General features: G+C 38.6%; 1 long non-coding RNA gene across 2 annotated transcripts; it reads right to left on the bottom strand.

The window, feature by feature from the left end:
• Positions 1 to 215: 215 nt before the first annotated feature.
• LOC134296755 (uncharacterized) lies at positions 216 to 27376 on the bottom strand. 2 transcript variants are annotated; one of them, XR_010003604.1, is made up of 3 exons: positions 27014 to 27376; positions 17725 to 17964; positions 216 to 587 (listed from the first exon to the last, which is right to left on the bottom strand). It is a non-coding gene; the product is annotated as an uncharacterized LOC134296755 (long non-coding RNA). The 2 variants fall into 2 exon arrangements; XR_010003605.1 differs by lacking the exon at positions 216 to 587 and adding an exon at positions 17096 to 17363.
• Positions 27377 to 27555: the final 179 nt, after the last annotated feature.

A 27555-nucleotide genomic window follows, 5' to 3' on the forward strand; every position in this document is an offset into this window, starting at 1 on the left:
AAAATAGGCCAAAATTCCATGTTATCCAAACGGCTTCTCCTATCCACAACATGCAGCCACTATTTGGTTTTAATTATTGATGTTGTCTTTGTTTGTTTGAGGCCTTCCCAGTTTCTCTATGTTGTTAACATTTCTCCAGTAAGATTGCTTTGCTTCGTGTAAATACAAAGAATTTTGTTAAGTTGAGCCAGATCGCATTTAATACTTCACCGTATAACTAGTGCAGCCCTAATTAAATAGAGGACAGATGGCGGTCCTCATGTAATACATAGAAATCTTGTGAGGTTTGCTCTTTTTTTCCCCTCTTTTCTTTTATTGAGCATGAAATACATAACAGATTTCTTGCCACCTAGGTAGAATTGAACGAGATACAACTTTCCTCCTCCTTCTCTTGTCTACATAACAGTACAAAGCAGCCTTTCGCAACCGGGTGGCCAGGCTGTCTGGTGAAAATGGAAGTTGTAACTGCCCAAGTTTGAAAATGACAACTCTTCAGAAACCTGCCGATAAGCTTTTCCTCTTCCTTTCAAGATCCTCTGAATGAATGTTTGGAAAGTCCAAGCCATGTTCCACTGAAACAAATACAACTGTGAATCAGAATAAAAGTTATAAAGCATAATTATTAGTTTGCTCAGACATGTTCCTGATTATCAACATTTGAAGTTGCATTTTGATTTTTAAATGATTGCTTTGACATGATGCCATTGTCTCCATTGTTTTAATATTTTAGCTATTGTTTTTTATCAGTCCTTATTGTATACTGCTTTCATGATCCAAAATAAATAAATATGCAAGCAAAACTATATTGCCTATCACATCCACAATGACTAATAGTTGTCATGTTGGTCTGGACTCTAAAGAGCAGTGATATTCACTGTGCTGAACTCTTGTTGCTGTTGTATACCTTCAAATCATTTTCAACTTAGAGCAACTGTAAGGTGAACCTATTTGGGGAAGAGTTTAGAACTTTGAATAGCTAATCGCACCAAGTGGTTCTCCTATCCAGAAAACTACTGCTTTTGAGCTACCACCGACCACTCATGTATTCTTCTTTTTTTATTTTTGTGTGCCTTCTAATCATTCAATTACCTGCTTGGTCATTGAAACCCATTGACTGACCTTGTGCGAGTTACACGTTCTAAGCCTCAGAAAGGTTAAGTCACCACACAACAGAAACTATTTGAAGGCACATAACAAAAACAAAAAGATGGTAGCGGCAAGGGCATTACTGCGTAGGAGCCTCATTTGGTACCATGAGCTATCCAGGGTTCTGAACTCTATTGCCCAAATAGGCCCACCTTAGGTTAATCAGAAATCAGAAATGACTCAAAGGGGCCACAACAACAACAACAACTTGAAGGGCTCCTTTGTTGTTTGAAATAAATCTGGTATGACTTCAACCACCCAACTGACATTGGGTCCCACAGCTACCCTGATTTCCATCAACTGAAATTGAAATATCTGGTTTCAGATTGTTTCCCTTGAGTTGTGATGATTTGTGAATAAGTTAAGTGGCACCAGTTTCAATACCAATCCCAGCACACTGTTTAAGCTCTTAACAAGCAGCTCATGGTTGCTCTGGCAATTAAAAGCCATTCCCATGGGCCCAAAGTTATATTGTTAGCGGCTGCAAATAGCTACCTTAGATGTCTTCAGTAATGGGTTGTTTCTGATAATTACCCACAAATATTACACAAGCTAAAGGGAAGTGGGGTGGGGAGGTGAAAGAGGCTGTAACGTCTGTAAAAGTTACAAGCAGCTTGTTAACACAATTCAGAACCAGGAAGGCTTGTAAATTATTGCTCTTTCGTTTCTTTCTTTCCTTTAAATGCCTCCGGAGAGAGATGACTTAAATGCAGCTGTTCTCACATTTAATACAGAAGTGTTGCTTGAAGTGCTACAACTCCCAGGAAATCACTTCATTGAATAAAGATGTGGTAGGGAGAGGGAAGCAAATTTAGTTAAACGAGGAAACAGGGCAAACCTTCTGGGATTTTCATTGTATTTAACACTTCTGTTTCTTGAACCCACTTCCCACCTGTGTGATTTCATTAGCAAAATGTGTGTGCCCGCCAATCTAATCAGTCATCACAGTTGATCAGGCAACATAGTAGGTTTGCTATACTGTTTCTGTATCTTGATAGTTGGAGCAATTTTGAAAATAGTTCCTTCATGGCAACCACAACTCCCAAAATTTTCCAGTCAATAGCTGATTGGAGAGTTCTGGTGGTAAACCAAACATTCCTTTACATGTTTTATTTGGCAACTTGACATTTAAAAAAAATCCAGGAAATGCATTATTCATTGTCTAGTTTGAGTCTGATGGCCCCATTTATGGATGGAATGAAACAAATGTAGTTTCTGTAATCTTTAAAAATTGGACTGCTAGATGAACAATAACTCAGTAAAAAGATAATAATATTTGGTAAGGTAGAAGCCTAGAAGGCAGTAGGAAAAGTGGAAGATTGCTTTCCAGATAGACCATATTTAATCATAGAAGCCCAAAGTTTACAAGGCCTGAACAGGGCTAAGAATGATAAGGTTGCCATAAGTCAAAGTTGACTTAACTGTAGTTAACAATAAAGAAGAAAGATGCTGTCCAAATAGAGAGATTTCACTTCAAGAAAGGACACAAACCATTTTTAAAGTAGCAAAGATACTACTGTCAAAGTTGGTAAGATCAATCAGTTTTGCTGTCTCTCCCATTCAGGTTTTGTTTTGTTCTTGTTTGTACATCAAATTTTCATCTGAAACGTGAAGCCTGCAAATTTTGGTGAATTATTTAAAAGTTAACTGTATCCAGCTGATGTAGTTCTAGCATGGAGAGGACCATAATGTGCCTATTTGTCACATAGGGATTAATTAATCAATTATTTAATTAATAAGATTATTTATGCCCTACTCTTTAGCCACAAAGATGTTCAGACAATCATCCAACTTGTTAATTAGGAGGGTTTTTCTAACACCTGGTAGGGTTGACAATGCAGAGCCTATCAGAAACAAAGGATGTATCTACACTACTGTAAGTGCCATGGCTCATTGCTATGGAATCATGGCAGTTGTAGTTTTACAAGATCTATAGCAGGTGTGGGCAAACTTCAGCCCTCCAGGTGTTTTGGACTTCAACTCCCACAATTCCTAACAGCCTACCAGCTGTTAAGAATTTTGGGAGTTGAAGTCCAGAACACCTGGAGGGCTGAGGTTTCCCATTCCTGATCTATAACTTTTTCTGTCAAAGAGTGCTGGTGCCTCACCAAACTACAGCTTCTGTGATTCCATAGCAGTGGGCCATGGCAGTTAAAATGCACCCAAAGTTGTAGCAGCCTCAACTCAGTACAAACAGGGATGCAAAGAATTCAAAGTCAGCTTTCTAAGAACTCAAATCGTCTTCCATAATAATAATAATAATAATAATAATAATAATAATAATAATAATAATAATTTTATTCTTATACCCCGCCCCATCTCCCCGAAGGGACTCGGGCAGCTTACATGGGGCCAAGCCCGGTCATGACAATATAAAAACAAGCAGTAAAACAAATCAAACAACAATAAAACAAGTTATAAAACACATACAATACATCATGATAAAATCATGGATAAAATCTGTAGGAAACTGGGCTAAAGTGCTAGATTATGTCGATATCATCAGGGGGAGTGGTTATCCAAAGTGTCAAAAGTGCTAGGAGAGGTGTACAAACGAGACTATTAGTGGAAGGCGACTGGTCAATCTTGCTAGATCAGTTGTCAAAGGCCTGCTGGAAGAGCCATGTTTTTAGGCTCTTCCGAAAGGAGAGAAGGGTAGGGGCCTGCCTGATCTCCCAGGGGAGCGAGTTCCAGAGCCGGGGGGCCACGTCGGAGAAGGCCCTCTCCCTCGTCCCCACCAACCGTGACTGCGAGGGTGGTGGGAGCGAGAGGAAGGCCTCCCCCGACGAGCGAAGTGATAGTACAGGTTCATAGGGGGAGATACGGTCACGAAGATAGGTGGGTCCCAAACTGTTTAGGGCTTTGTAGGTAATGACCTGCACTTTGAATTGGGCTTGGAAAATAAACGGCAGCCAGTGGAGCTCCTTAAACAGGGGAGTAGAATGCGCCCTGTAATTTGCTCCAGTAAGAAACCAGGCTGCCGCACACTGTACTAGTTGCAGTTTCCGGGCCGTCTTCAAAGGCAGCCCCACGTAGAGCGCATTGCAATAATCCAGTCTAGAGGTAACTAAGGCATGGACCACCCTGGTCAGATTGATTTAGTCTGTCAATTTCACTTCCCACTACTTTCCTTTTTCTTCCAATCCCATGTTGTTTCTATCCCTAATATGAAGAAATGTCCAAATCAGGATGAATTCTTATGAAAAAGTGACAAAATCCTCAGTCAGACTTTTGCAATGGGAAAAATATAAACTAATTTTTCACTGACAAAGAAGAAAAACAAAGCAATATGCTTTGGAAATAAGAGGTCACTAAAAGAGATGTTGTCTCTGTTTAAGTGTTGTACTTAGTTTATCCCTATTTTAATTTGCAAGGGGAAAGGGGCATTTTGTGGATGTATTTTTTTAAAAAACAAAAAACCAGGTTAATTTCTACAGCAGCATTTCTCAGGATTTTGTTCCTTCTCCAGCTTCTTTAGCAATGAATGTGAAAGTCAATTTTAGTCTCATGCATGCACATGTTAAATATACACACATAACCAATAGCATACGTTTATGATTTCATATGTCACAGCTTCTCATACAAGGTTCCACCATCTGCTCTCCTCTCATTAGTGCTGAGTTAACTGAGAGAAAATTACTCTTGCACTTTAAACTCAAGGCACTTACAGACAGCCTCATAATCCGGGACAAAAAAGTGGGGCAAAAAATCGTGGTACCTAAAAGCAAGTTCAAACACGGAGCTGTCAGTCCCAGAAAATAGTCCCCTGGTGTCTTGAAAGGTTTTTTTGTAGAGGGTTTTAGAATTCTGCAAAATGAATGCAGGACATCCGCTGGAAGTTTTCATTTAAGTTTTTTTATTGACATTCCGAGATATGTTAAACGTCATAAGCAATGATGCGGAAATATAAATGTGCACACAAGCAAATTTCTTGTCATCATCTCTCCTCACCCTCCTGGCTTTATGTTTGCTCTCTTGAACCCCGTTTCCCTTTGGGGTCACCTGCCTGCCATGCTGGTGCCCACTGTGTAATTTAAAGCTCTGTTTAATTTCATAAATATGAGAACAAAGGAATGGTTGCAAAGAGTTCTCATGGGAATTGCTTTCCATTTGTGTTTTCATTTAGCCACCTGTTGGTTCCATGGCTCCATCTGTTTACAGCCTTCATCAGCTGTTTCAGGATTTTAAAATGTGGACAGTGCTGGAGCAGTCCATGCCAGTATATCACAAAAAAAGTCCGGTGTTTTCCGTGAATGCCATGATATAGAGTGATGTGAATATGTGCATTTTTGGCCAATCCCACATTTTAGGTGCACCTTTTTAACACATGTTTTTCAGCTGATTACATGTCCATTTTCAGCAAGCACTATCTAACCACCCCAACCCCCTTTTATCCCAGTTTATCTCGAATTTTAAGACCTATGTAAAAGGGCCCACCGTGTGCATAAACAAAAGTAGTCCAAGGGAGAAGAAGGAAGCAAGATAAATTGGAATATTTTTAAAACAGGTGAAAAAGCAAAATAGCAGAGGGTTATCCCTGCTATATCAGCAATGTTGGATAGTGTGTGATAAAGTCTGTTTCATCAAGTCAAAGTTCTATAAAGTACAGTCTTATTTTCACCCAGGGCCAAACAGGTGCTGTGAGTAGCACATGAGCAAGGCATTAGAGCAATGTTTTTTCTCTTAGGGAACTTCTACACTGTAGAATTAATGCAGTTTAGCATCACTGTAACTGCCATAGCTCAATACTATGGAATTCTGGGATTTGCTTTACCAAACAAATCCCAGGCTTCCATAGCAGTTAAAATGATGGCAAACTGCATTAATTCTATAATGCAGATGTACCATTAGGGTCCTTCTACACATGCCCTAAAACGCGGAAGAAACCAGGATAAAAGGGGAGGGGGTAGCTCAATGATGTTTCACAAAAATGTTTGCTGATTTGGATTAACAGATGAAAAACACGTATTAAAAAGGTATGCTTGAAACCTGATTTCGGCTGGGAAATGTGCATATTTGCTTGACTTTATATTTCTGCAGTCAAGGAAAACATGTGATTTCATTTGTATACCCTGGTGTGGACTGCTCCAGTGCATGTGCATATTTTAAAATCCCAAAACATATTCTGGGTTGTAAACTAATGGAGCCACAAACACACAGGTGGCTAAATGAAAGCAGAAATTACAATGAGAACTCTCTGCAACCATTCCTTTGTTCTGATCTTTATGAAATTAAACAGTACTTGAATTTTCAGTAGGTGAGAAGATATCATAAGAAATCTGTTTGTGCATACATTGAGATATCTGCATGAGTGATATGAGGTCCAGCGCACCAGATGTCCCCTGTCCATCTTGTGGATTTCTAAAATCTGCTACAAATGGTGTCAGGACAGCGGGGGATCATTTATCAGGACTGACAGGTCTGTGTTTGGACTTGCTGTCAGGTCCCATGATTTTTTGCCACACTTATTTGTCCCGCATTTTGATGCTGTCTGGAAGCGCACTAAGTGATCTTTCTCCTTGCCTGGTATTCCTTAGTACAATGACTCTGAGTTATCGTGTCCTATGCATTGATTTCTTCAATCACCTCTGAAAGCCACCCTATATCCAAAAATCTCAACATGGCTCCCAATAAAATCTATCTAAAACCAAGTATAGGCTAAATATCCCTCAACCAAAATGCTTGTGACCAGAAGTGTGTGGGATTTATTTTGGATTTTGGAATACCCATATTTGCATATGTGTATATAATGAGATATCATGAAAATAGGACCCAAATCTAAACATGAAATTCATTTATGCTTCATTTACATCATATACAATAGCCTGAACATAATTTTATACACAATGTTTTTAATAATTGCATACACAAAACAAAGTTTGCATACTTAAAGCAAGGGTGGTACTAACTCAGCAACTTATGTAGATAATTTTGAAATATTCTGAGTTTAGATAAATGAAGCTTAACCTGTATTCTACATAATTAACTTAGTTAATTATACTTAATTTAATTAAGGTAGTTTCATATAAACTTATTCTGGCCCACCACAAACCACATGGAAATGTCATTCACTTATGCTCTGCTCACTGGCAGAATAGACCTCCTTCTCTTTATGCAGCTGATGTCCTGTAAAATAGGGGATGGAAGTTACAATTGTGGCAATAGTGGTCACAGTTGTGGCTAAGTATAGATTTTAAACATGGAGCAGTTTGAAACTGCTTCTCTCAATCAACTTTACCAGATGTCAGCTGGATGAGGGAAAGGAGGTCCATTTTGTCAGCAAACAGTATATCATTGAATGACATTTCTATCAGGTTTGAAGGAAGGTGAGTCAGGAAAATATACTTAAGTAGCTGTATCAGAATAATGAATAATAATACAATGCATCAGCCCTTGATCAACAACTTCCCGAACAGAGTAACAGCAATGGTAATGTGCCCTGGCTGGGTGATCCACCAAACACCTGGAGAAACCACCATGACTCCCACTGCTTCCAGAAGCATCTCTGTTCTCCAAATTCCTGACCCAGCGAATGTTCAGAGCCAGACCTTGAATTTTTCTAGTCTCTGGGAAGACTAGAAAACTCATCTTTGCCTTCTTTTTCTTCAATAGGTCAATTCCTGAGGGTCTCTGACAGCCTAGAATTTGGAAAGGTGGCAGTAGTAGTTCTCCAGTGACTGCTGGGCAAAGAAGAGTGCAGTAAATGTGCTGCTTCAGCTGTCCCTCATAAAATGGGAAACCACAAATAAGCCTGTTCAGCAAGCCTGGCAAATGCTGATTTATTATAAGTAAATGCTTGATTTTATACCTATTTTATATACCTATATACCCAAGGTCACATAAAAATTTATCAGGTGAAAAAGGGTCATAAGTGGAAAATGCTCTGGCCTAAGAGATGGGTCATAAGGGTCATAACTGGAAAAAGTTTAAGAGATGTGTTCTTGCAAGCATTTTCCCCCAGCTATGGTGCATTTCTGTCTGGTTTTATTCTTGGGTATTTTCTTTAATGTTATTTCCCTCCCTCATCCCCTCTCTCTATATAAACACATATACATTTGGTAATTGGGAAAAGAACCACAAAATTTAGCAAATTGCAAAAATACTAAAACATAAATCACATTTCTGTCCATGTATTTCTTTAGTAAGAACAAAATACATGGTTTTGCATTAAAACACAAGCAAATTTGGCTTCTCCCTATGCCTACTCTGCCTTTTCTTTGCCTTTTCCTTTGAGTCATTAAGAGAAAGCTGGTGGCATTATGGCAGTTTATTGTCTGGATTCCTCCTCCCTTTCCCTTTCATGAATGGAGGATCATGTTCCCTTACAGTCTGTTTTTCTCCCAGTCCCTCCTTGCACCTGTGCTATGCCGGATGGATCACATCTGCCCTGTGAGCGAAACCCTTTGTTGTTACACGTCTTGGTATATGTTTTATGGGAACCAAATGACAAAATAACCCAAGAAGTTATTATGTATTTTCAACGGTCTCTTCTTCCTCTTTTAACTCAATGGAATTGTTGCATTTTGACTGCTTTGTGGTGCTTTGCTGTTTCTTTAATTTAACAAAATATTTCAAAATGAGGCCTCCCTTGGTTCTAGGAATTAAAGCAGCATGCGAAACTTTTGGACAGCTGTGCCTTTCATTTGCAGAACAATCCAAAGTATGTTTACTCAAATCTAAGCCCTACTGAAAGCAATGGGACTTACTCCCTTGTAATTGCACCTTGTTCCACGGGCTTCATTCCAATTCTTAAAATGAGAATAATAGAGAAACCCCCCCTCCCCCTACATTTTCTACATATTGGTGCATATGGCTTGTATCAACACTTATGAAATGCCTTGTGTCTGCTGAAAGGTCATCATCAATGACATCATCTCTTGGATGCTTATTGTTCCCATGGAGGCAGAACCAGTGAGCTCAAGTTGTGTAACATTTAAACTTCTTGGGAAATTTTATAGTGCTGGTGCAACTGCGCATACTAAGAAACCCATTTTTCCTCTGGCAGTTTCAGAGTTCAGTACCCATGATCCTTACCATTGCTGATGTCTATGCTTCTGTGTCTCCCAGTATAAAGCATCTAGAGAGCCAAAGATTCCCCAACTCTGACATATGCCTTTCACCTTTGGCTTGGCTCATCATCCATCTTCTGGCTAAAAGCAAAGGTGTGTGTGTGTGCCTTCCAGTCTGTTGACTGATGTTTCATTTTCTTAGGCAAGGGATATTTCATTTGATTTTGTCTGGAATATAGCATACAGCACTTGGCATTCATTGAAGTATTATTTAACTTCCAAAATCAGATCAAATTTGGTACTACAGTATGTTGAGGCCACCTAGAAGCAAGTAAGTTAGGTTAAATGCACATTCCTTATCCTGTCTCCCTAAGCAGATGTGCAACCACAAGTGGTACTTAATAGATAACATTTAGGACCTCATCCCATTTGGGCCAGAAAACGGAGAGAATTGTTTTCTTACTGTAGCATTTTATGCCTTTCCATGTTTATTTAAAAAAATGGTGATTTATTCATTGTCTGTTTCTAGACAAATCAAATTCAAAACAAATTGAAGTTAAAAATGCATGCAAGATTATTAATGGCAACAGAAGGAGCATCAGGGTACATTTAAAGAACGCCCAGAAGACCCCCCACACGCACTTTTATGTCACTAAAACAATCTAAAATTGAGAACTCTGACAGTTTCCATCCCACCTTAAAATAAGTGCCTTTAGACATTTCTATGCGAATGGGGAGGTCTAGAGTTGATTGCTCTCCAGCTCCAAAAACCTCAGTTTCTACACACTTTAGAACCAGAGTTCCATGAGCAACCAACAGAAGTACTCTTGTGTTGTTTGATGAGCTATGTTTCTAAACACATTTTTTAAAAATGTCTTTAGTATTTTAGTATTTAGAAACTGGGAAAAGCCAGCATATGATGAGGTCCTTAGTAACATTACTATAACACTTAGGACCTCATCACACGTACCAATTTAAGCATCTTAAGATTCTTGACAGCCAGTTGGATGGATGGGCACTCAGCCCAAGACACAACGTACCTCAACTTCTGGCAGAGGCCCCGTCCCCAACCAGCATGGAAACATCCTAGAACTTTTCCTTGTCAACACGGTAAGGCTCCCATGTTGTGCTGGCTCCATTGGATAAGGTCCAAAGGTCACATGATAAGGACCTTAATGACATCACCAAGGGATGCCATTAGGTCTCAGGTTTTGGCTCTGAAAACTCGGGGCCTGGGACAATCCAGAACTCGCAACCATAATTTTTAGGAATAATGAACAAAATACATTTTGGTCTGATGTAACATTACTTGTCTCCCTTTTATTTCTAGGAGACCTAAACTGCCTTTCATCTAAATTATTGATCCTGCTTTTATTTTTAATATGGTTAAACTTGTGTTCATTGAAAGGACCCCAGGAAAATAGGCAATCATAAAACAATCACATCTAGGTATATATAGGTAAAACACTGCAAACTGTAATGCAGCTGCCTATATTTAAAACAAGTTTATAGTAAGCCTTAAAGGTTCTTGCTAAGCTGCAAAGTGAATTTTATTCATCTCATATGTTTCATGTTCATACATAATGTTACCTCATACCACATATACTACAAACTGAGCCAAAGAAAGCAGGTGTTTAGGCAAAATGGCCAAATGATTTTATGACTCAGGTGAGCTTTAAATTGGGAACTTCAAAGCAGCTAGTTCATATTCTTAGCCATTAGCCTACCGGGCTGAAAACTTTATAGTGTTTCTGTTATGAAGAGGTACAGTCTAAAGAAAACCTTGAAATATAACATATTCCTCCTGTTTCAAGCACAAAGAACAGGACCAGCCCAATATCCTTTGCTGCCTGAAGATTAATAGTAACTGGACACACCTCCTCACAAAATTACGTTATACAGTACTCAAGGCCAATGAAGGTACTGTATTTTAGCATTTGAGGTATAAAATCCCACTAGGAGTTCTTGTTTTCTCCCAGACAATTAAAGTAATTAATAACTTACAATTACCTGCTTTTTCATTTTTCTCAGAACAGGTTGCTTGAAATGCCCATCTCACCCTTTCTATTTCTCAGACTAAGGGTCTAGCTGAAAATATCTGTTGAACCTAGCTCAGTCATAGCATTCTATTCTAATAGCAAATCATAACTTCAGAATAGTTAACTTCCTCAGCTCCCAAGCCAGGTTATTATTATTAAACTAACTCAATTTCCAATAATTAACATATTTCTTATAATCCGTCATAATGTTTGTATTGCCAAATCTCTTTGGCTTTGTTACTGATTGTTTATTGAAGCAGGAATAGCATTTGGGTACTTTACATGAATGATCATGTATATAGGAATCCCTAAATCCTCCAGCATTATTCTATGCTCAGTTTCCACCAGAAGTTAACCATTAAATCATACTTGAGGATCTAGAGATTTATAAAGAGGCATTCTCTCTAGGAATCTCTAGGTTCTCCATCATATCTCTATGATCGACCTCCGACAGACTATATGGTCAGTCTTCTGCACTGATGGACCTAGAGATTCCTTGAGAAATTTTTACTGAAATCTGCAAACAATCAAATCTGCAAAAATCAGACTTCCAAGTGTGAAGGGCTGATTATATAACACAATCCATATTCCAGTTACCGTATATACTCGAAGACAAGCCGAGTTTTTTAATCTCTTTTGGGGGGCTGAAAAAGCCTCCCCCGGCTTATAATCGGGTCAAGGTCAAGCCAGGCATCTGGAGCCTGAAGACTACAGTATATTTTCTTTTCCAAAACCTCCCTTCTCCACTTCTCCTCCCAGGCTGGAGTTATCTTATTTTTAAGAGAGAGAGAGAGACAAGGGAATGTTTTCAAAAGTGAAAGGAGAGTGAGTGAGAGCCTCTTGCAAGCCAGGAAGAAGAAAAATATTGCATGGGTATAAGGGGAAGAAAAAGAGAGACTCTTGGAAATTTGCTGGATTTATTATTATTACTTTTATTGCAAGAACATTTGAGTCAATAGGGAGGAAAGGAGGGAAAGAAGAGCAACAGAAGGTGTGTATTTCTTTGTATTCCTAAGGAAACAAAATGGGGTGGGTTTTTTGGGAGAGTAAGGGAAGTTTTAAAAAGCCTTTTCTGGCTACTTTTAGAGTTTGAAAAGGGATAAATAAAAGAGGTGGGAAAGGGGAGGAGAAAATAGGCCAAAGTTGTTTTTAGGAGGGCTTTGCTTGTATTTCTTCCTTGGGCAAATGCATGCCCCAAAGCTTGTAAATAATATATAGATTTCCCCCTACAAATACATTAATTTAATATATGAATTTTCCCCTCATATGTTTGCAAGTCTCTGCAAGTCCTATAAAGATATAATTCTCTATATAGAGAGCAATGTCTAGATAGATAGATATTAATATAGATATAGGCAGAGGCGGTCCAACAATGAGGCGAATTAGGCAGTCGCCTGTGGCGCAAAACATACGGGGGTGCAGTCAAAACTGCTTTTTCTGTTGATTTGTTGTAAAACATGATGTTTTGGTGCTTAGTTTGTAAAATCTTAATGTAATTTATATAGAGAGCAATGTCTAGATAGATAGATATTAATATAGATATGGCCCTTTTAAATATGCACGCGCACACACGCACACACACACAGATGTCTAGATAGATGTAAACAAAGATAAATGGGACTTGCAAATATTGCAGGAGGAAAATGCACAGACGATTTACAAACTTTTCAGGGGGAAAATGCAAATGTGAATTTAGTATATATAATTATAGAACTATATCTAGCTCTGCATTGATTATATAGGCATTGAATGTTTGCCTGTTACTATGTTGGAAGCTGGCCTGAGTCCCCATGGGGAGATAAATAGAGCAGGATACAAAGGAAGTTGTTGTTGTTATTGTTGTTGATGATGATGATGATTATACAGTTATTGTTGATACCATATTGTTTTTGTTGACCCTACTTATGCACTTACAGAGTTAGCTTACTGTTTTTCTTTGAAATACAGTAAATATTAAAAAAAAAAAAAACATTTACCCCACTTATACCTCAGTTAATGTAATTTTATTGTATCTATTTTTATTTTGAAATTTACCAGTAGCTGCTGCATTTCCCACCCTTGGCTTATACTTGAGTCAATAAGTTTTCTCAGTTTTTTGTGGTAAAATTAGGTGCCTCGGCTTATATTCGGGTAGGCTTATACTCGAGTATATATGGTATTTAGAACTTGGCCAGGACTCAATCAAGTTGTTGGGGATAATGGGTATTGTTGCCCAAGTGGAATTTATCCCTTTGAGTAAAACTGCCAGAAGCTGTAGTAATCTATTGAGAAGGAAGAGCAATGTACAGCCTAAAAATCTAGTGGCAATAAGTACACAAAGCACTGTTTTTCAAAGTGCATGCTTTTGAAGCTTTAAGATTCATCAGAAGTTTATCGGGGGCTCTAAAGTCAAAACATGTATAGGTCTGCAAATATCACATTCATTATAGACAGCATACCACTGGTCTTCTTACCTGAAAGTACAACCTCAGTTTTTATGGGGAATGATTATGTTTAACAGATCTAGCAAGTACTCACATAAATCCAGTATACACTGACAGACATTCCCTAGACTCCTTTGCACTGGGCAAAGATTTAACAGGAGAAACACCTCAAAAGGTTTTGTGGAACTTTACAAACCAATTTATTTTTAAGGTGGAACAAGATTCTGTGTTGCATTTTCTGCAACACATGGATGTCTACCACGGAGATTAAGATCTTCCGGGGAGGCCCTGCTCTCTGTCCCACCACGGTCACAGACGAGACTGGCAGGGACGAGAGAGAGGGCCTTCTCAGTGATCCCCCTCAGCTATGGAACCTCCCTCCCTGGCAAGATTAGATCAGCCCTCTCCCTCCTGTCCTTCAGGAAGATGGTCAAAACTTGGCTGTGGAACCAAGCTTTTGGGACAGTGCGATAATGGCAACAATGGGAATTTCACCCTGCTGACCGGATCCGGTATGGCTGACCTGAGATGATTGTAAACAATTGATTTTAAGGGGAGATAACTGTTTAAATGTTTATGTATTATAGCTTATTTAATGTTCTGGCACTGAATGTTTACCGTATATATGTTGCGCTCCGCCCTGAGTCCCCTTCGGGGTGAGAAGAACAGAATATAAATGTTTTAAATAAATAATAAATACATACCTTAGGAAAATCATAGCATAAGGGCTGACTGTACTCACCTACTGCAATGCCATCTAATCAGATATCTACCAGCGATTCTCCAGAGGTTGGGCTTTTCCAACCACCTGCTTTGATCATTTAAACTGAAAGCACATGGGACCTTTTGAATAAAACCATCTACTCTGTCATAGAATAATGGACAGCATCCAGAATAGATCATTATTAAAAGCAGGGATTCCACACCAGACAACACTTTATCGCATAGGAGATCCAAAAGTATAAGATTCTACACACTTTCCAAATCGTACCCATAAACATAAGACACTGAACACAATGTCTTTATTCTACTGTAGCCTTCCCTTGACCTTATGTATCAGAACCAAAATCAGCTCTCATATTAACAATTTAAAATAGAACAAAGAATAATAGTATACTTGTTCAACAATGTCCAATATAGTCTTGTGGGTTGGCTTTTGTGAGTAAGAAAAATCCTTAACAATGGATGTAGAAGAGGAAACCAAATTTCATTTTCTTTTCAAGTTGGACTGTTTGCGGCTGCTAAAGACTATAAACTATTGTAGCAAAATGTTTTCTTTTTCTAGTTGAGAATTACGCCTGCTGTGGGGAAAATTTATACCTAAATCAAATTGTATGCAGTTGTTTTTGTGTATGGCAATAGTAAATGCCCATTTTGCTCCATAGATTTTGTCTTCATAAAAAATAAGGTCATTACAATTACACTTCATGTTTTTAACAAGTAGAATATCACCCATTCTAAGATTTAATCTTCATGTTTTCTTCCAGTTATTTCAAGATCTTATTTTGGTTTCCTGAACAAAATTATATCCTGAAGTCTAACATTTACTGTAGACAAAAGATCATTTTTTAAAAGCTAACAACACAGGACAGTATGTTTTATATGTGCATTTAACTTTACCAAACAAAATTTGAAACATTTTGGTAACTGGCACTTAATTACAGTACTCTTCATTCACAATCACAGTTTCAAGAGGACAAATTGATTTAAAGATTATTCCCTGGTGTGCTTTCACAGGCTGGATATCAACACTTTCTTTAAATGTCATTAACATTTAATCCCATTGATACGTTATGATACTGTAGGGGACAGCAAAAGCAACTGGTGCTATGCTTCTTCCTTAGAAATCTAGCTTCCCCTCAAATAAGTGACAGGAACTTGTGTCAGCTTTTTTCAAGGAGCCAAGAGGAAGGTATGAAGACATGCATTTGTTTTACTTCCCCTAATTTTCCATTGGCGGACTTGCTGAGCAACACAGGGATTCGAGAAAGAACTTAGAGCCTCATCACACTGAGGTTGAGAAGAGTCTACTCTGTGCTTCTCTGCACTGCCTGCATGCTGCCAGCATGGAATCTCCCAGAGCCCATCAGATTATGCAGGGCTACTTCTGATGGGGCTCCATTGGGCTCCGTGCCAGCAGTATGCCTTCAGCAAAGGGAAATGGAGCCACGGAGGAAGCCAGGAATAGAGGGGAAACATCATGAGAAGAAATCCCATGACAGTAAGGGAACACAACTTTATGTTGCCCCATGGTTTCCCCCGCTTTTCACCAGGCTTCTCAGCCTCAAGGTGATGAGGTCCTAAGAAACAAACTACACAGAGAGCTAGACTATGAACATGTGAAGATGCCACTCTATTGGATAAAAGAATAATTTGGTTGAAATAGCCTGCCATATAAGATTGACCGGTGAAATTTCTTCTATAATAAAACAGATGCTACCTTATCCTGAGCCAGACTATTACTTTATCTAGCCAAAAGTTGATAACATTAATTTACAAGAGTTTTTCTGGTTTTTGGAAGATTCATTCATATTGTTATCTCAAGGTCACTGGCACTTCCTGATAGACTCCCACCGAAGTCCTGTTTGATTTTTGCAATCAGATGAGAGTTTCGGGTGTACTCTAGATGAGCATAAGAATCTGCCTTTGCACTTGCTGATTCATAAAGACTGTTGGATTAAGTCTGAACTTCATTTATATTTCAAATGTTCAAATAGTAGTGAGTACTACTGTTTACTTTCTCAGAATAACATGACCATGGACCTTAGCAGACACAGTCTTCTCTGTGTCTTCTCCTTGTTTCTCCACATTGCCGAAACACGGACCCCATCACATGATGCAGGGCAACTTCCGTCAGGACTCCATAGGGCTCTGTTTCAGCAACGTGAAGAAACGGAGCCAATAGTGGCTTTGGAGGAGTCAGGTGTTACATGACTCCTCATTGAAGAACATGAAGAGAAGGCTGGGAAAGGACAAGGAAAAGATGGGAAACTATGTGGGATGGGAGGCCATCTCAGGAGACAGGGAAAGACGGTAGGGAACAAAGGAGGACAGTTCCCTCCACTTTCCCCCTCTTTCTCCCACTTTCCTCCTGTTCATCTGATGAGGTCCCGAGACTCCAGAGCAACCAATGACAAAATGTCTGGGGCAATACAACCTGTTGTTAGAGATATGGTAGATTCTTGTTTGTCAGAAGTCTACAAACTATGTTTGGACATCTATCTATTGATGATGGTCTTTCTCTGGATTTCCTGCATCAATTAGAGGTTGGAGTGGACCTTAAAGGACCTTTTCAGTTCTAAGAATTCGATGAGCTCATAGGGACATTTATTGCAAGTTTGCAGTCAAACCACAAATTCAGATAACTCAATTATCCTAAATGGGCTATCCAGATATATTGATGTGTTTTGAGCAAAGCACTATTAAGACCATACCATTCTGGTTCTGGACTTAGAGGACAAATTGCCTCTACTTGTTGCCTATCTCTGGCTACAGGAATCTGAGTTCTATCTAGTTATTATTAATATACATATTCATCCTTTTTTGACGTTTCTGTTTACATTAATCAATTTCAATTATTAATTGGACTGAAAAATAGTTTCATGTGTGATACACACACACACATACAAGCTTCTAATTCTAGACAGATGGAATTCCAATTTATTTAGCATGTTGGTTTTGTTCTTGTAAGTTTTAAACAACACCATGGCTGGAGAGTTTCCTGCTGGACTGGAGAACATCTCAATCTGAAAACAAAGAGAGTGCTGGGTAGGAGCCACAGAAGTATGGAAAGGAAACTGCATTTAATCTAACAGCAGAATGGCCTGAATGAAACACTTTTGAGAATAATGGCAATGATTGTTTTCCTCCAGTCTGTTTTTACTGATAAACAAAGTAAGAAGAAACAATAAACCTAAGCCTAAATCAGGAAAAAATAAAATCTTTTTAAAGTGATAGACTTAAATTAGAAAGCACAACTACACTGCAAATGCTTCCCATTCTGTTGCTGTTTTACAAAAGCGACTGTCGAGCTGAAATCCATCATGTGGAAAACTGCTCTTTTTAAAACCATATGTACACAAACAAACTCTGTTTTGGAATACTTACAGTTCTAAGTTCCAAGTTCATTAAAAAGTATGGTCCCACAGGGAGCAGCTTCGAAACGTAATGGGCCATCTCAAAATATCTTCTATATGCCCATTGATGAAATATCCACTGATTCTCAGGAATCAACCAAGAACAAAAGATGGTCATCTCCCAGCTGTTCTCTGCAAATATCCTCAGCTATTGTGGATGTTTATTTCCCCAAGTACCAGTCTACAAGTTCCATGTTATGAGAAAGGGTGTCTGCAAAATTTCAGTGTGAACAAACAAAGCAATGTTTGAGTTACCGAAGTGTGGAACATCTGAAAGTAGTAACTTCCTTTTCTCCACAACCCCCTATCAATTTTGTTTGCTTTCCTAGAGTCCTATAATTTCAAAATAGACACATACATGTACAACTCTTCCTCAAACATTATGAAAATAAACATGCTGTCAGTAAATACTTCTGTATGAAGGTCCTAGCTCAGACCACATTTTAAAAAAATCATCACAATACACTCCTCAAAGCATATATTTTCTATAGAAAGTGACTCCATCTCCATGCTAGCTGTTTTATTCCACCCACCCCCCAAAAGCTTGATGCTTTGGAATGTGTGTGTGTACAACATATACATTTGCATATATTTCACACATAGGAAAACAACTTTTTTTGGACTCCCAACTCCTCTAATCTCCCAGCCAGCAGTGTCATTGGCCTTGAATGACAAAAGTCATTTTGAGTTTTAAGTCCATACTATGCTATATTTGCCCAGATCTTGTGAAAAACGTATTCTGAGAATTGTATCTTCTCCTTTCCATAACCCTACATACCACGTTAGCCAGTACTTAGCCAATATGGCACAATGACAAGGGCAGTAGTTTGTAAGTAGCAAGAAAAACAAGACAAGAAAAGCAGAAGCATGAAGAAGGAGAGAGAACTTATTTTGTGATGAATGTGCAACAGAATATAAACCATGATCTCTCTTGGAGGCAAAGGGGCAGGGTCCATGTTACTCAGAAGCAAACTAAATGTGTCATTTGTCATATCATTTCCCCTTGCACAATTAACTTATCTTTAACAAAAGGTTGTCATGTGTATGGTAGTAGGGGGAGAGATGGCATCAAAAAAGGTTATGCAAAGGATGTGCTTGACATGAAGGGACAGCATGAGAGAAAGAGTGAAGTTGTTTATAGAAGCTAAGGTCTTCAGATAACTGAGACTCTTCTCCCTAGCAATCTGAAAATTTATTCAGTTTTGCTTTCTCTTATCCTCAAATTTTTAAAACCTCAATTTGATTCAATCCTAAACAAAAATGTATGAATGCCTGGCTTTTGGTAAATTTTATGAAAGTAAGAATAAACTCAGGACATCATTGGCCCAGTTCAATAATCAAAACTGCTCTCAACATAGAGAAGTCATATTGTATCTGCCAGGAACAGCAGTATTAACAATATATGGCCAGGGGAAGGGAATTGGCCATCTTAATGCAGCGCTAGGACAGTTGAATAAACAGGGATTCAGAACCAGACTTTTAAGAGTTGAAGACTCGTTTCCCTGAACCTAGAAGGCTACATCTATCAGTTATGAATTCTTCCTGATCTGATATTTCTAAACTACAGGTTCTGCCCTTTCTAAATATGCAGAACTATGAAGAAATGCTAATTCCTGTGGACACAGTAGTAAATGCAGGACTATACTTGACAACAATTAGCTACGATATTTATTGAACTCGAAAAAGCCACAACTTTACTGTTTATAGCTGAAGATGACTGGCCTGGCATGGCTTTGGATTCTGACTTTGATCAATTCATCTGCCAGCTGATAGAAACCCAACCCACTAACTGAATCAACCAGGAATGACTGGCATGAGAATCCACATGTTCAGGACCCACTATTTGGTTCCTCTGCTACCCATGAATAAAGCAAAGCCACCACTGATGAGCTGAATGTAATCTTGGTTGCGTACACCTCTAAGATCCCTTAAAGAAACCCCAAAATGGGTGTGATAGATATGCACCCAAAAACTACAGTCAGCTCCCGTATCCAGAACTGAGGGAGTGAGGAGGAGGGAAGATGCTCCAAATTCAATAAACTATTGGAACACTTGAAAGCCACTTTACATATTCCAGGATCAAACTAGAAGAAAGTCTTTGATCTACTTCTGGAATCTGACCCTCACCAACCAACCAGCGTGGTCATGATTGGCAAGTTTTATTATTTACTTCCTGAGCCGGAACAACACAGGCTTTCAAGAATGAAAAGGCATGCGAAAATGCTTCCTCTGCCCATGTAAATGGCCTGCCACACTCCATCCAGTTGCACAACCTCCGGCTGGTACTGCCTTATATGTCAAAGACTATTCTTATCAAAAGTAGAAATGAACTGCCACAAACTGAAATGAAATTCACATCCATCTCTAGTTGTAGCTGAAAGAGTATTGCTCAGAAAACTGATGTACAAGGACAGAGAGGAATGGGAAAGAAGGCAGCCAAGAGCTTAGATGATATGAATGAAGAGGTCATATCAAATATGGGCGGTCCAAAGGCCTGTAGCCGGGAAGGTGGTTGGTTAAGGGTTCAATGCCTCCCTAAAATCTTTCAGGTTTTAAAAAACCTGGTTTACTCATGAATTGGTTAAACAGTTAACATTCATGGGTAAACAAGGTTGTTGTTTTTTTTACCTGAAATATTTCAGGGGAGTTGAATCCTTAACCCCACACCCGGATACATACCTGTGGGCGGACCCATGAAACCAATATGGGGAGTAAGGGTAGACGTCATAAAGTCAAAGTGACAGGTGGGATAAATTATAGTTGTAGCAGATTTCTGAGCAAAGCAAAGGGCTGGCAGGTATTTCTTAGAGCCATAGCCTGACTCCAGCACATACCCAGCTGATGCTTAGCAAATTTCAGAGGCTGTTCTAATCATTTGCCTTCAACTGGTAACATTCTCTCAAACACTGGGGACTTTTCAGTGGTCACTAAATACTGCTTGTCTCCAGATGGAATAACAGTTACTTTATTTTGTTTACCATGTACAATTTTTCCATCATTCCTGTGGGAAAAGCTAGATGTTCAGCTATTGGACTTTTTCAAATTGGTTCCCCAACCTCAGTCTGTGGTTCTCTGTTTTCTGGGAGATAGGAAGCACAGTAATAGAAGCAAATGCTTAATTAGAGATTATACTTAATGATGTTTTTAGTGCAAAAAAAAATCTCCATCAAGGGTAGGCTAAGAACCAAAGATACAACGAGTTTCGGCTTTCATGTACTTATTGGATTAAGACTTAAATACAAGATATTTGTTTCATGGAAACTTGAAAATAATTTCTGGCTTTAATGTTAGACTTTTCTGGGCAAGCTGATGACCCGTTAAAGCTATTTACTGATACAAAGTTTTTAATTTAGCCCAATCTGTGGCATTAAATGATTGACCGTGATTTAAGCCCAGTAAGAATCAACCTGCAATTTGACTAAGGCCATACACAATCATTCCAAAATTTGAACAGGGCAAGACTACCAATTAACCCCATCAGTACCAGGCCATTGAGCAACAGTCTAACCTCAAGGAAACATCTTGAAACTATCAAAGCACAAAGCATTTCATTTCCCAACCAGGCATCTTCTCAGAATGCAATAATGTTTGATATGCTATGGGTTCTACTCTAGGCCTCAGTCTAATTGAAATCTCTTTTAAAACCAGTTGAGCATGGCTGGGCTGCAACTAAATCAAAGTATTACATCTTAGACAGTAACTATTATCAGAAACATGTAAAAGTATTTAAATTTTCAATGTTTTCATCTCAATCTAGCAAAGGCCATTCACATACAAAAGGTAGCAGCTTTCTATATGATGTTTCCTCATTAGTCAAGGTAAGCTTTAATCCCCTCAAATATACACACACCACTTAATATTGTCTGCTTTAAGTCTACTTGGCATTCTAGTACACACTGCTTAGTTCATCAGACTGTCATCATTTCAGACTACAAAAATTGGGTTTTCAATTTTTTAATGTTCAACAACATCAGAAAATCCCTGCCCATCAAAAAAGCATGTCAGGGAGAAAGCTCTAGCCTAACTTTCCATGTGGAGCAAGCACTCAGGCATAAGAATCCTATATTTGTGATGTGACATTGAACAAGAAAACTGTACTTTGTCCGTGATTTATTTGTGCTTTGATTTTGATTATTGCCACCTCTTTGGATGTCAAAGAAAGTTTTAATTGTCTTCTATCCTTAATAGATGATTCTGCAATAGACGGTTTATGGTATCTAAACAGATCACTTTCATCACATTTCTTAGAGTTCCATGTTAAGTTTCAAGAGCCAATTTCAGGCCAAATTTCAATAGAGCTACCCAAGGTTCTGAACCTTTTTGGACTTTGGTATTCAGCAACTGTGCAATGCCATTGAAGATTAAGCTCAGACTAAAGCCCACAGATCCATCCATTTCTTCAGATGAGCTGAGATATCCACCACCACTCATTGATTTATGGTGGCATCTTTGTTTCACTGAAAAGCTTCAGCAGCCTCAGGCATCTCATTGTCAGTCTTAGGAGGTCCTAAACTGAAGTAGGGATATGAGGACCCAATAACCTCATGAATCACCTGTTTCCTGGGCACACAGATAAATCACTGGGCCAACACATAACATTATCCTGGTCAGGAATAGTCCAACCTTTATCCTCCTAGAGTAGGAGAAAAACATTAGAGCATCACACCATCAATACATCCCACCACCTCATCTGATGAAGGGGGAAGAAGAGGAAAACAGCTCCTGTTGCAGTTTAATTTATATCCCAACTTTCTTCCAAAATGGGACACTTTCTTCTTAGCTCACTTGCACAGTAGATAGATAAGTAGGCCAAGCATTCCTCCTACCACATACCCAGAAAGGAGGAGGAGCAGCAACAACAGGAGGAGGAGGCAACAGACAATAACAGCCAGAGCTCTTGTGACAATTGTAACCCTGGGAGCTGGCAGCTTCACAGATGCCCAGATCAGGTTCTTAAGAGCCACTCTCAGGGAGATAATTAGATATGTTTGGGAAGAGTGCCAAGTGACTTTCCTATCTTCATCCCCACACAGAATTTGGCTCTTGCATAGGGCCATTGGCGATACAGGGCTTCATCTATTGTTTGCATAAGTATTAAGTTGTTCTGTAACTATATCTATTATAACACTGATTATACAATGCTAGTAATATGCACAGTTCAATTAATTATCATTTCAATATCATGAGCAAAACACATATAAACATAAAGTGTTCCATCATGAAAAACATCCATAATAAACATAAAACATTAAGTTAGTGTTCACAAACTGTGAGTTCTCTACAATTCCTTGTTATTTCTTCTTTGGAAAGATATTACATTTAAGTTCAAACTTTGTTTCTTCTGTAGAGTATTATGTAATTAAAGCTCAATTCTATGTAGATTCAAGTAGTTCTAAAAATTCTTGTCACGTTCACGATGATAGCACTTGTAGAAATTCTTTTGATGTATGTGGTGATAGCAGCTACAAGGGTTATCGATTCATCCTCCATTCTGGAACCCCTACCACAGTTTTTGGATTATTATTTGCAACCATTTGTACCTCTCACTAAACATTTCGTAAAGATTATAGAAGACCATACCATACCACCATAATCCACTTAATACTTATACAGAGATATATAAGTATCTGGTGAATTATATTTCAGCTATTGTTACCTGTGCCCTCATCATTGTGGATTCTGCTGATACTACTACTCACTTTGATAAAAGTGAGATAAGGTTAGGCAACATAATGTTGCTACCAGTTCACAGAATTAGATTTCAAGAAAAGCTGGGCCATGGGAGGCCTCACAATTACAACAAGTAATTCCCAATTCTGGAAAGCTGTACGAATTAGTAAAAGCAATACAGTGTACCAGGGTCAGATGACAGATGACATGTTTGCTGATCCTTATCGCATTGAAAATTGAAGAATGATATATTTCTTCTATTTGAAATGGTCACTCTCTTCCATGGAACATGACATTTCAGGAGGGATGCATTTGGAATAATATGGTAGGAAGAGGACACTCACCTGAGCATCTAGATCACCCAAATCAACTCTGGTAATCAATGAAGTGACAGGTGTCGTAGCTAGCCCCCCTTAACCATCTCCAAATGTTATCTGATTTGTTCGCATTTGATATGTTGATTTATTCAATACATTTTAATTTGTTCATCTGACCATTAGCACTCTATCACCTGTGGCCAATGCTTTACTAAAAGAGTGTCAGCCTTGTTTCTATCATGTGCAATGATTGGTGCTTCAAGGTCAGGTGCTTAATATGTTATGGTTAAGGATAAAGTTGTTAGACATATCTCTACTAACTCACCTGATCCAGGAAATGGCATGTGTTATGTGCATTAATTGCTTGCTTAAGATCACTATGACTGGGAAAGAAAATCTTAAAGGGACAGAAATATTGGCTTGACAGAAAGTTTCCAAAAAAGAAAGGAACAACTGTAGCCAATGAACACAAATATGATATCAGTCAATGGCACACTGGAAAAATATCACTACTGGCCACCTATATTGGATAGTTTAAGAAGCAGAGATGTGAAAGATATTGGTCAGAATCCAGTTGATTATGATTAGTCCAATGAGAGTAGATCTAATAATAGTTCAACACATAGATAAATCCAATTGTTTCAGTGGGTCTACTTTAGTTAGGTGTAATATTTTTACATACAATATTTTCTATTTTTAAAAAATGAATGGGAAAAGAAACATTGCAAGTTTTCAGAAAACCTTCACAAAAATGTAAGGTAGCTCTGTTTAACAGTATCATCATTTAAAAGTAGACCCACACCCCTTTCAACTTGTTTCATGACTGAGCTTGAACTCACAGGAAGCTAATTGCTCACATTTATTATTGAAAACTAAATACTGTAAATCTTTCGCCTCACACTCATATAAACCTATAAGCATGAATACAACTTTTGAAGTCTTCTGTGCTATCATAGATACATTAGCCAATGTCCATTTAGAGAGTGTCATGACAAAATCCCAGGGGCATTTTTCCCATAGATTAAAGAGAAAATAGAAGCAAGATGAGAGGGAAAAGTAAGCAAAACAAAGCCATTAAGTAAATCAGAGTTAGAAGGGAAAAATCCATGTGTAACCAATTTAGCAATGTCAACACATCTGGCAGACAGGGCCCTTTCTCATGTATTCACATGATAAATATTTTTTATATGTAAACTATACATTATCAAGTATGAGTCAATTTTGCTGAAACAACATTTGGGGTAATTGTATATCATCAAGCAATACAAAACCCTATTTTTCAGAACACCTTGTAGGATGAGGATTTTGTCAATAATAGATGTCTGAAGAAGCTGAATAATATACCCCATAAAATGGCTAGTTAGGGCTGGTTGACGAACAAGCAAACAGCAATTTAGTGGGCGCTTGAACCTCTTCATACTTCTTACCCATGCTGTGACAAATGCACTAGAGCCACCCCATTTCCAGGCTCAATTCAAAGAGATACTTCTGACCTTTAAAGTCATGCATAGCTGTCTCCATATGTACTTATAACACTCTCCAAATAAAGGTATCCAGCAGAGTCTCTTCTCAGTTTAGGGACTGCCTTCTGTTGCTGGCACCCCAAATGTAAAACACTCTTCTAAAAGAGGTTGACTTCCCACTTTCTCCCAGCAACAAATGCCAGGGGCTCTTTCACATTAGATCAATATAGCACTTTGATTCTGTAGTGACATATTATAGAAATCTGTGTTTTGTAGTTTGTGGAGGGACTAGATCTCTCCAGCTGAGAATTCTCAATACCGCATGCTAAACTTCAAATCCTAGGATTCCATAGGATATAGCCCTGGCAGTTAAAGTCACACCATGGTGCTATATTTATGCAGTCCCTTGTCATTTCCCTATGCTCTTTAATCCAGTTTTCATTTTGCCAAATGTTCTACCTCACTTGAATAATCATGTGCCATTTATTTATATCCTAGATTCCATCCAATACTGAGATTTTAAGACCAAAATATGACCTTCTGTGATGTCACAAGATGGAAGTCCTGCTAGTGCTAGATGGATGACAATACAAAGGTAGCCTAATGATAGGATGATGCATTAAACATGAAGAGAAGTATGATTAACCATTAGCCAAAGGTGCCCAAAATTTGACAGATTAATCCAAGACACCAAATATAACAAATGAGAAAATTATATGTACAGCTATCTCACCCAGGCTCTGAGATCCAGTAGCAACTCAAACCAGAGGAAGATGAGCACATTTAATTGCCAAGTCTCAAAAGATGGAGAGACTCTTTTGCAAATAAATAGACCATTGCTTTGTCAGGATTCACTATAAACGCTTTTGGGCAGTATGCAGCTATTCTCATCATCCAACCTGCATGATAAATACTGCTGATTTTATGTATCAATTTACCTTAAAAATTGTTAGATTTTCTTCTCAAGCAAAAACCTTTCAAATCCCCCTGACTTTGCTTTATGTCAAAATTAGAGGCATCAGTAATCTCCGAATGCTATCATTGGCTTTTATGAGGGGAAAACCAGACCTAGTAAAATCATTTTTCAGACTGAAAACGTGAGAATCATTTAGCCAAAGTGGTTGGCTGCCAGATAAATGATACTTGCAGCTTCAGTAACTTTCCTAAACTCTGGGGGGGGGGGGGGGGGGGGGAGAGAAATCCTCAAAAGCACCTACATTTACAGTGTAGGGATGCTTGAGAATTTCAGTTACCCTACAATTTTTAAATAAACTTCCCTGATTCACAGCTTTGGGACTAATATCTACAGAGGAATGGACTTTCCAGTACTCCAGATTCTGCAATACAATCTTTGCCTTTTTAAAATTTATGAAAGTCTGTGCAAAAATGTATAATTTATGTATTTATTGTGGTATGCAAACAATTGTATTGAGAAAATTGTAGAATTTATGCACTATTTTTATTTTTTACTATTTTAATAATATTTTCAGTTTTCATATATTTAACAAATTGATTCAGTAACAGTATGGGATAGACTTATGAATGAAGAGTTACAGAAGTGACACAGCTGGCCACAGATTGGTCCAGCCATTATCAAAATCATGAATATTTTTGATTGAAAATGGAAGCTTAGCAAAGTGACATATGTATTACAACCTACCCTCCATATCCACAGATTCTGCATCCGTGTATTCAACCATCCATAGCTTGAAAATGTTTTTTTAATCCAAGAAAATCTTAATTTTGCCATTTTATACAAGGGACAGCATTTTACGACATCATCTATATAAATAAAAATATAATCTCATACCTCCCAAACTAATCCACCAATTGCTATGAAATTTGGACACAACATATCATTCGAACTGCTGTGGGTTTTAAGCCTATTCCCACAAACCTGACACACTTGAGAAAGGTAAAATCAAACTGCTAAGCAATGGCCAATCAGTCTCCTCCTCCCTTAGCTACTGTCCTAATAGACAGCTCTTCCCCTTGGCAACTGCCAAGCACTCCCTTCCTCCCTTAGCAACCATTGTAACAGATGGCTCCTCCCCTTAGCAATGGCACAAACAATGGCCAGTTTCTACCCTTTAGCAACCGGTGTGGGCGGGGCCACAAGGGACGACTAGGCCTGCCTCCTCGCCACTCACAAGGAGTGGCACGAAGCCGAGGCTATGAGGCCTAGCCAGGGAAATGGTGTCAGGAGTGACTTCAAAAACAGCAAGCTGCTTCTGGTGTGAGACAATTGGCCATCAGCAAGGATGTTACCCAGAGAACACCCAGATGTTTTACCATCCTGTGGGAGCCTTCTCTTTATATATCTGTGGAAGGTCCAGAGTGGAAGAAAGGACT

The sequence above is a fragment of the Anolis carolinensis genome, chromosome 2 (assembly GCF_035594765.1).
Source record: "Anolis carolinensis isolate JA03-04 chromosome 2, rAnoCar3.1.pri, whole genome shotgun sequence".
Classification (NCBI taxonomy): Eukaryota; Metazoa; Chordata; class Lepidosauria; order Squamata; family Dactyloidae; genus Anolis; species Anolis carolinensis.